Genomic DNA, 10,667 nt, shown 5'->3' with positions numbered 1-10,667 from the left:
TTTTCTGTGTCTCTGTTTTTTTTTTTTAAACACATAATTATTAAGCTCCTACTATGTGTCAGGCAGTTAGTACATAAAATTTTGTTTTTACCTCCAAGTAGGTTGTGGTCTATTGGGAGCAGCAGGTTTGTAAACAGTTACAGTGAGATATGCACTAAAAATGTGCACTCACAGGGTTTGGACTATGAAGGGAAGGCATTTGTGGGTGGTCAGGGCAGTCAACTGAGGCACAGAGAGGGCTTCTGAGGCAACGTAACACCTGAGAACAGTCTTGAAGAAAAGCACAGCTTTCCTTTGAAAGGTGGGGGAAGTGAAGACATTCTGACTAGAAGTAATAGATTACAAGAGTCAGCTGTGTAAAATGGCCAGGGATTTGGGGAGACAGGAGTGTGATTTTATGACTCAGCTTTGGCCATGAGGCATTTGAGCTTGTGATGAAACAACCGTCCGAAAACCACCAGGCAGGTTTTCTAATATGGCATTCTCCCTTGTGCACTGACTCAGACTGTCCTTGGTCCCGCTTCCTTCTAGCCCTAAACTTGTTCTTTCAACTCTGGAGAGGCTATGTTTGTGAGTTTACCACCCCAGACTTGCCTATTCAGTATGGTACTATCAGTCAACTTTCTTCTTCTCAATAAACTTCCAATCAACTTCATGCTTTTTGCAAAATTATATTTTCAAAGCGTGATTTCATAAGGTAGGTTTTCTATTGTAAACTCAGATAATATCTAATAAATGCTCCCTATGTGCAAATAACTGCACAAAAATGGGAGAATATTTCTTTTTCTAAAAGGCAGGATCAGTATTATGAATTTTGCCTTTTGCCTTAGGCTCCAAGTACTAATCCCTTACTTACATTTTTGATATTTTGTTTATTATGGATTCTTTTCCAATGATTTTGATTTTTAAAGGTATTTTAATAGTACAAATGTTATCTTGATGGCTGAGTTTTTTGGAGCTCCCTGCACTTTGTGCCATCACTTACCTGATTCTATTCTCAGGCTTCTCATCCCTGGCTGAATTTCAGAATCAACTGGAGAGTTTTTAAAATTACAGAAATGTGGGTCCCTCTTGCAGACATTCTTATCTAATTAGCCATAAAGTGAAGCCGGAGCTTTGGTGTGTACAATGATGTTTGAGAACAACTGAGCCATGCCAATAAAATTTGGTGTCTGGAGATGGGAAATTGGTGGCATGGGCTAATCCAGGCTGCGGGAGGGCCAGGCAGCTGAAATAAACGGGGTCTTAAGTAACCACCAACGTTCAGAAAGGTGACAGCTGTAGAAAATTTGGCAACAGAGAGCACTGGCCTGAGACTCTTGTTCCTGTGAGAAATAACTATTCGGGTTTCTGGGTTTAGAAGTGCTTAATGTGGTGCAGTGTATGGAGTGAGTCAAGATTCAGACACAGAAACTATGGCAAAGATTTGGTCACTGGAATCAGTATGTAAAGTCTTGGCAGCTTCCATTGATGTTGAGCCTGCAGGTGTGTAGAAGGCCAGAACTGAGGTTTGGAAACCTCTACCTAGATTTCAGAGGATGTATGGAAAAGCCTGAATATCCAGGCAGAAGTCTGCTACAGGGGCAGAGCCTTCATGGAGAGCATCTACTAGAGCAGTGCAGAGGGGAAATGTGGAGTTGGAGCCCCCACACAGAGTCCCCACTGTGGCACTGCCTAGTGGAGCTGTGAGAAGAGGGCCACCATCCTCCAGACCCCGGAATGATAGATCCACTGATAGCTTGCACTGTGCACCTGGAAAAGCCACAGGCACTCAATGCCAGTCCATGAAGGCAGCTGCGGGGGCTGTACCCTGCAGAGCCACAGAGGTGGATCTACCCAAGGTCTTGGGAACACACCTCTTGCATCAGCATTCCCTGGCTGTGAGACAGGAAGTCAGAAGAGATTATTTTGGAGCTTTAAGATTTAATGGCTGTCCTTCTAGATTTTCCACTTGCATGAGGCCTGTAGCCTTTTTGTTCTGGCCAATTTCTCCCATTTGGAACAAGAGCATTTACCCAATGCCTGTATCCCCATTGTATCTTGGAAGTAACTAACTTGTTTTTGCTTATACAGGCTCATAGGCAGAAGGGGCTTGCCTTATCTCTGATGAGAGTTTGGACTTGGACTTTTGATTTAATGTTGGAATGAGTTAAGACTTTGGGGGACTGTTGGGAAGGAATAGTTGTATATTGAAATGTGAGAAGGACATGAGATTTGGGATGGGCCAGGCACAGAATAATATGGTTTGGCTCTGTGTCTCCACCCAAATCTCATGTCGAATTCTAATCCTCATATGTCAGGGGTGGGAGATGATTGGATCATGGGGATGGATTTACCCCATGATGTTTTCATGACAGTGAGTTCTCATAAGACCTGATGGTTTGAATGTGTGGCACTTCCCCTCTCACTCTGTCTCTCCTGCCACCTTGTGAAGAAGGTGCCTGCTTCCCCTTCACCTTCTTCCATGATTGTCAGTTTCCTGAGGCCTCCCCAGCCATGTGGAACTGTGAGTCAATTAAACTTCTTTTCTTTATAAATTACCTAGTTTCAGGTAGTTCTTTTTTTAATGTCTTTGTCTGTTTTTTTAACAAGTCAACACTGACATGATAAAGTAAGTTGATAAGTCTTCCCATTTCCTATATATTTTGAAATATTTTTCATAGGATTAGTATTATTTCCTGTTTAAGTATGTGGTAGAGTTCATCAGTGAAGTCATATGAACATGGAGTTCTATTTGTTGAAAGGTTTTTAATTAGAAATGTGATTTTTATTTGGAGCTATTCATGTTATCTATGTCTTCTTAAGTAGTTTTGATTACTTTGTCTTTCAATGAATTTATCCTGTTTAGCTAATGTTATCTATTTTATTTGCATTAAGTTTTCAGAATATTTCCCTCTTTATAATATCTGCTCGATGTATAGTGATGTTCACTCTTACTTTTTTCTATTGGAAATTCATGCAATCTCCTTATTTTCATGATAACTCTAACTATAGGTTTATTTATTTTATTGACATTTACAAATGATCAACCTTTAGTTTAATTGTTTACTATTTTCTCTATTATTATTTCTCTTCTTACTTTGGCTTCAATTTGCTCCTTTTAAAAAATAATTATAAAATATTTGGTTCACAAAACACACAAATATAAAATGAGGAAGACATGGTTTATTATGCATACATGTAGAAAAGGTATGAGAAATAATTATTTTAAGGGGACTGTTTTTCTTTTTAACTTTTCAGCTCAGGGGTACAAGTGGAGGTTTGTTGCACAGGTAAACTTGTGTCACAGGGGTTTGTTGCACATATTATTTCATCACCCAGCTATTAAGCTTATTACCCAATAGTTATCTTTCCTGATCCTCTCCCTCCCCTGACCATCCTCCCATTTGCTTCTTATGGTAAAAGCTTAGATCACTGATTTATAACTCTCATTTTAAAATGTAAGCATTTAGGACTATACATTTCCCTCCCAATATTACTTTAAGTTCCATTAATTTTGATATGTTGTATTTTTATTTTCGTTCAGTTAAATATATTTTCCAGTTTTCCTTTTATATCATCTTTTAGTCTTTAGAAGTGTGCCATTTAACTTTCATATATTTGCAGATTTTCCATATAGGGTTTTGTTATTGATTTCAACTTTAATTCTATTGTGGACAAAAGATATACTCTGCATGATGTCAATCCTTTTCCACTTATGGAGATTTATTTTATAGACTATCATAGTCTATCTTGATGAATTCTCCATATGTTCTGCTTTGACTGAGTAGAGCATTCTGTAATGTCGATTAGTTCAAGATGGATTGTAGGGCTAAGTATTCTATATCGCTATTGATTTTTCTGTTCACTTGTTTTATCAATTACAGAGATATTGTGCAAAAGTATTCAAAGATAACTGTGGAGTTTCCTATTTCTTATTTTCACTTCTGTCACTTCTTGAACCACGTCCTGTGAAACTTTGTTATTCGATGTCTCCTTGATTAATTGTCCCCTTTACTATTATGAAATGTTTCTCTTTATCCCTAATATAACTTATTTATTTATATGATTAAACTTACTTATAATTAGTTTCCTCATTTGTATTCCTTTCTATCCTTTTACCTTTCTGTATATTTACTCTAAATGGGTTCTTGTAATAACATATAGTTGAATATTACTTTTTTACTCAATCTTATAACATGACTTTCAATCAAAGTGTTTAAATCATTTTCACTTAATGTAGTTATCACTGGGGTTAGGTTTAAATCTATTATGTGGCTACTTATTTTATATTTATTTCCTCATATGCTGTATCCTTTCCTGCACAGAGCATTCCCTTCTTAAATATCTTTCTTCAATAGACAAAATAATATTGAAATCAACTTAACTTCACATTTTTAATGCTTTAGAAATATTTTATGTGAAGTATTTGTACATGTTTACCTTTTGAAGCTAGTGTTTTTCTTATTTGTTTGAACTCATTATATAAAAGATATATCCATTAAATTATCCATTCAATGTATCTGTGGTTTTACATCATTGTCTTCTTACATACAGAGCTTTTTAATATTACATAGTGTAAAATTTTAATCTTTTCTTCTATCACTACAAACCTCAAATCTTATTTCCTAATATTTCAGCAATTTCATTTTAAAATTTAATTCTTTAATTCATCTGGCATCTATTTTGATTTAAGATACAGATCTCAACTTATCTTTTACTGATATGCTTGTATTTAAAAAGATAACATTGGTAAAGGTACAATATAGTGTCAACAGAAAGACTATTATTTTTTAAGGTGTTAGCATACTTTGTCAACTTTTTTTCTTTTTGTTCTATTTTTATTAATATTAGCTCTAATAATGATGATCATGATCAAGAACAGTTGTCGATTATTAAGCACTTATTAAGTCTTAAGCACTATATAAGCATTATACTTTTTTTTGGGGGGGGGGACAGAGTCTCTCTCTGTCACCCAGGCTGGAGTACAGTGGTGTGATCTCAGCTCACTGCAACGTTCATCTCCTGGGTTCAAACGATTCTCCTGCCTCAGCCTCCCGAGTAGCTGGGATTACAGGTATGTGCCGCCATGCCTGGCTAATTTTTTGTATTTTTAGCGGAGATGGGGTTTCACCATGTTAGTCAGGATGGTCTCAATCTCCTGACCTTGTGATCCGTTTGTCTCAGTCTCTCAAAGTGCTGGGATTACAGGCATGAGCCACAGCGCCCGGCCAGCACTATACTTTTAAGCCCGATAACCTTTTAAGCCTGACACCACAAAGGAATTATTATTGTCCATATTTCAGATAAGGAAATTGAGACATTAAGGTTAAACAATTTCTTTGACACTATATAGCTGATGAGTGGCAGAGCAGGAATTAAAAGCCACCAAAATCTGTACACTTAATTTGTTCTACTGTGTTCCAATGAGTCACTCTGCAGTTCTATATGTCAGATTGTTTTTTTCACCAAAGGCTATCCAGGCCATTTGAAATTATAGTTCGGAAAACTCAAATTTGTTTTCATACAAATCTACAGAAGGACCACATATAAAGAATTCAAAGCAGAAAGTAACTCTTTGTGTTTAGGGCAAACTTTCCTTAATGTATTGTGTGTGTTCTCCAGCATGTAACAGAGCACATCGCCACACAAAGAAAGTGGTTTGTGTATAGTACAAAATGTTGTATAAATGAGTGAATTGGTTTTCTGAAGTGATTGACTTAAAATACGATCCATAAAGTAGTTGTGTGTACATGACATATACATCTCAGGAACTTAGTACAGCACTTGGCACATAATAAAAGCTTAATACATTTATGACTGTATAAACACATTTGGATCATGAAAAATAACATGATTAAACTTGCTGGGTTTTTTGGTGGTTTGGGTACAATATATCTTTACGAAAATCCCAGTGCCATATTATTGATTGTATACACTTATTCTTCTAAAACTGAGTTAATCAAATGTATAACATTAAATGTTTTCAAGCCTCAATAAATTTATGAACTAAAAAGTAATAAAAATGTAAGAATTTCTTCACCCTAATTATGACAAATGAGGGCATTTGTAGAATTGCATTTGTAACTATTGATTTTTTGTTTTGTTTTGTTTTGTTTTGTTTTGTTTTTGAGATGGAGTCTCACTCTGTCGCCCGGGCTGGAGTACAGTAGCGTGATCTCAGCTCACTGCAACCTCCACTTCCTGGGTTCGAGCAATTTTCCTGCCTCAGCCTCCTGAGTAGCTGGGATTACAAGTGCCCACCACCATGCTCAGCTAATTTTTGTATTTTCAGTAGAGACAGGGTTTCACTATGTTGGCCAGGGCTGGTCTCGAACTCCTGACCTCGTGATCTGCCCACCTCAGCCTCCCAAAGTGCTGGGATTACAGGCATGAGCCACTGTGCCCAGACCCGATGTTTTTGAAATTATAATTGTGATAGAAAACCTTTATAAAATGTTTGTTTGAGTTGTTAAGAATTGTTGGCGTAAGTAGTATCTTAAGATAGAAAGAAGAATGCAGAATATTGAAGCTGGATATATTTTTTTGAAAGAGAAAAGGACAGTAGTTACAGATAGAAATTTAGTCACTTAATTTTTAGGTTGTTAATAGTAGTTGAATATTTGGGTTTATTGATGAGATTACTCTAGCACTGATGTGCAGAACACACCACATCTTCATGAGGAAATATTTTCTGACAGTCTCAGAAGTGGCTCACACCTGCAGAGAAGGTAGGCGGGGTGGGAACTTGTTGAGACTGCCAATTACAGGAAATGATGATTTATTTGAAGGAGGTAAGCAAGATCTGCCTAAGTCAAAAGTATAACATCTTAGAGAATCGGAAACCACTTTAATATTGGAAATGATTAAAAAATTAAAAAGAGACATTAGTGTGGAAAACACTTCAGTTTGTAAAATCATCACAGTCATTTCCTTCAAAGCAAGACAATTCTGAAATATTTTATTAGCTATTCTCATAAACTTTCCAGTCTGCTGGCAAAGCCTCTGTGAAGAAGAATGGTGGGAAATAAGAATGAGGAGATATTACAGAGTGATTTCTCACCTTCACTGTGAAGAGTCAACTGTTTGTCCATTCATGCTTGTTCAGTGCTTACTTATTGAGGGCCAATTATTTCACAGGCTCTATTCCAGACACTGCAGATAGAAATGTGAATATGAACAGCACAGAGGAGTCCCCGGCCTGGCGTGGGTGACTTATACAAAGTGCCAATTATACTGCAAGGTGTCAGCTCCTGTAATTGAGGTATGTACATATTTTCAAGGGTGTATAGGGTTAAAAGGGACTAATTCCATGTGAAATGGTACAGCGTAATTTCGCAAGACCAGAGAAAAGGTCAACAGGACCAGGCCCAGGATTTAGAAAAAAATTAATGGGTTGGATAAATAGCCCCTGACCAACCAGTTGGGGTAGAGGAAAGGTACCATCACAGAAAATTCAGAGGACGCAGCAGTAGGTGCTTTGTCTTTCTCTGAGAATGTCCCATGCAGGGCCTGAGTCCTCCTTGGGCACAGAGCCCTACTGCAGAGACACATGCTAAGCCTGCGGTTCCTGATTCAGGCTGAGTGGTCATTGGTCAGTCCTAGAGCACTCCCTACTATCTGTGTGACTTGGTAAGTCATTTAGCTTTTCTGTACCCCAATTTCTTCCATTGTAAAGTAAATAATAGTAGCTATCTCATAGGGTTGTGTTTTTTTTTTCTTCTAGGATTAAGTAGAATAATATGAATTAAAACTATTAGAACTAAGCTCACACAAGGATGGTACTGAGTGAATGTTAGCAGTTACTATAATTACAGTAGAAGAAAATAACAGTTTTCTAATTCTTCTGATTTTTGAGGCATAGTCTTCTGAAGTTGTACCTACCTCATAAATGGTTTCAAGAAGTGGCAGAGACTTTGGGAGGCCGAGGTGGGTGGATCACTATGTCAGGAGATTGAGACCATCCTGGCTAACACGGTGAAACCCCGTCTCTACTAAAAATACAAAAAATTAGCCGAGCATGGTGGCGGGCACCTATAGTCCCAGCTACTCGGGAGGCTGAGGCAGGAGAATCGCGTGAACCCGGGAGACGGAGCTGGCAGTGAGCTGAGATCGCGTCACTCCACTCCAGCCTGGGCGACAGAGAAAGATTCCGTCTCAAAAGAAAAAAAAAAAAAAAAGAAAGAAAAGAAATGGCAGGGCTATCTACAGAAAGCTACGTGCTCATTGTATTGCAGAGAACTGACAGGGAAAAGACATTCAAATCTATTCAATGATGAAGGGAATTAATAGGGTAACTTTTTGTTTGTTTGTTTGTTTTTTGAAATAAGATCTCACTCTGTTGCCCAGGCTGGAATGTCGTGGTGTGATCATAGCTCACTGCAGCCTTAAACTCCTGGGCTCAAGTGATCTTTCCACCTCAGCTTCCTGAGTAACTTGTATTACAGGCGCCACCAGGCCCAGCTAATTTTTTACTTTGTGTAGAGACAAGGTCTTACTATGTAGCCCAGGCTAGTTTTAAACTACTGACTTTAAGCAATCCCCCCACCTAAACCTCCCAAAGTACTGGTATTACAGGCATGAGCCATCGCACCCAGCTCCATAACTCCTTTTTTGCTCATCAAATACTTGAAATAAGTCAGGGAGATGAAAGCACCCACTCTTATTGTCTCTTTCTGACTGAAATGTTATAGTCTCTATGCCCATTCTATGACAAAATGAGTTTTTACCAAACTCTAGCAAAATGAATATACTAAGAAGGATAAGTGTTATTAATTTCAAATTGGAAATTTGATAAGAAATTGATAAGCATTGTTATTTTCAAATTGGAAGTTGAGACTCAGTGTTGGGTTGTAAAATCAATTTAAAGTTTTATGACAAATGCTTTTTTTTTAGATTTCAGATAACATGAGTATTATTTTATAAACTTCTAGTTTCACTTATGCAAATAAAGAATAATATAATGATTGACACTGAGGTAGTGCCCAACATTGTTGTCAGAACTTTTGTATAGTAACTCAGTGAATACTCATAACAGTCCTAAGAGATAGATCTTATTACCAACCCAAACTTGCAAATGAGTAAACCAAGGGGTTAAACAACTTCCCAAGGACAAAGAGTTGGTAAATTCTAGATCCAGGGCACAAACCCAGAAGCCTGGCTCTAAAGCTATGAACTACATGGTTATAATGTAACATGTATATCTTACTGTGGATCTGGGTTGAAAGAGTTGGAAAACCACTATGATGAATAGCACATGTGCCACTCTCACCACCCCAGCATCCCTAGCAAAGTGCACTACTTTTGGAGACCTTCAAGGTGCTGGATGATCACAGCCAGCTTCAGCATTCAGGCTGCTTCTGAATTTTAGCAAAATGATTTAGTCCATTTAAGAATGAAAGAATAATGTCAATGTATGTGAAAGAACAAAATATCAAAGTCTTCAAGGGCATGCCTTTAGGAAAGAGATTGGTGAACTGCTAGAATGTGCCCACAATAAAAGAAAATTAGTATCATTCACAAAACATTATTTGAAATAATGAACATTTACTGTGCACCTACCTGTTCTTTTTTGTTGTTATTTGGGATGGAGTCTCACTCTGCCGCCCAGGCTGGAGTGCAGTGACATGATCTCGGCTCACTGCAACCTCCTCCTCCCAGGTTCAAGCGATTCTCCTGCCTCAGCCTCCCAAGTAGCTGGGACCACAGGCGTGTGCCACCACACCCGGCTAATTTTTTGTATTTTTAGTAGAGATGGGGTTGCACCGTGTTAGCCAGGATGATCTCGATCTCCTGACCTCATGATCCACCCACATTGGCCTCCCAAAGTGCTGGAATTACAGGCGTGAGCCACTATGCCTGGCCGCACCTATGTATTCTAAGTATTATGAGGGGCTATCGTAAATAAAATTGAGTCCTTTGTTCTCATATGGGAGAGAGAAACAAACACAAAGTAAGAGTCACAATATAACCTTGTAAGTTCAATGATAGAAATCTGAAGAAATGCAGTGTGGTCTTCAGTTGTACACGAGTAGCCAGCAACTCAGTTTGGAAGATCTACAAAGCTCCTGGAAGAGCCAATCCTTGACTTGAATCTTGAAAGTAGAAAGAAGAGTGAGATTTTTTTTCAGGCTGTGGAAGGAATGTGTTCAATAAAGTGAAGGAGTGGGAGGGCAGGGCATATTTATGCAACTATGGGTTTGTTCCAACTTAGCCCCTACTACCATATTTCCTAGTAATGAGAGTGACCTTGCAAATAAACATTGCCTATTTTTCTATAACATCCTAATAACTGAAGAAATACTGAACCCTGCCAAAACAACTGTTTTCTCCTAGACTCTATTGAGTATGTACAATGGAATACTATTGTAGTTGAAAAGAAAATGTCTACCATATTATGACTATTCCTAATAGATTCTGCTGAATTAGCTTACCTAAAGTGTTAGTGTACTTCAAAGATCAAAACACTTTCTACTGATTGATTCACTGCCTTTCAAGGGTGATGCCATAGGCAACAACTTTAAACTTGCCTCACTTGTCTCGATTATATAACATTGAGTGTTCACTGCTTCTCCAGGACAGAACAAGCCATGAGAATGTCTTCTCCTATTCTAGACACATGTTTTTAACCATGTGTTTCAATAAGCAGTGCTAGCTTTTGGCAACCCAGAGTTCAGTAGAATGCATAG

This window comes from Chlorocebus sabaeus, chromosome 8, assembly GCF_047675955.1.
Source record: "Chlorocebus sabaeus isolate Y175 chromosome 8, mChlSab1.0.hap1, whole genome shotgun sequence".
NCBI lineage: Eukaryota > Metazoa > Chordata > Mammalia > Primates > Cercopithecidae > Chlorocebus > Chlorocebus sabaeus.
Note: the sequence above shows the minus strand (reverse complement) of the source record.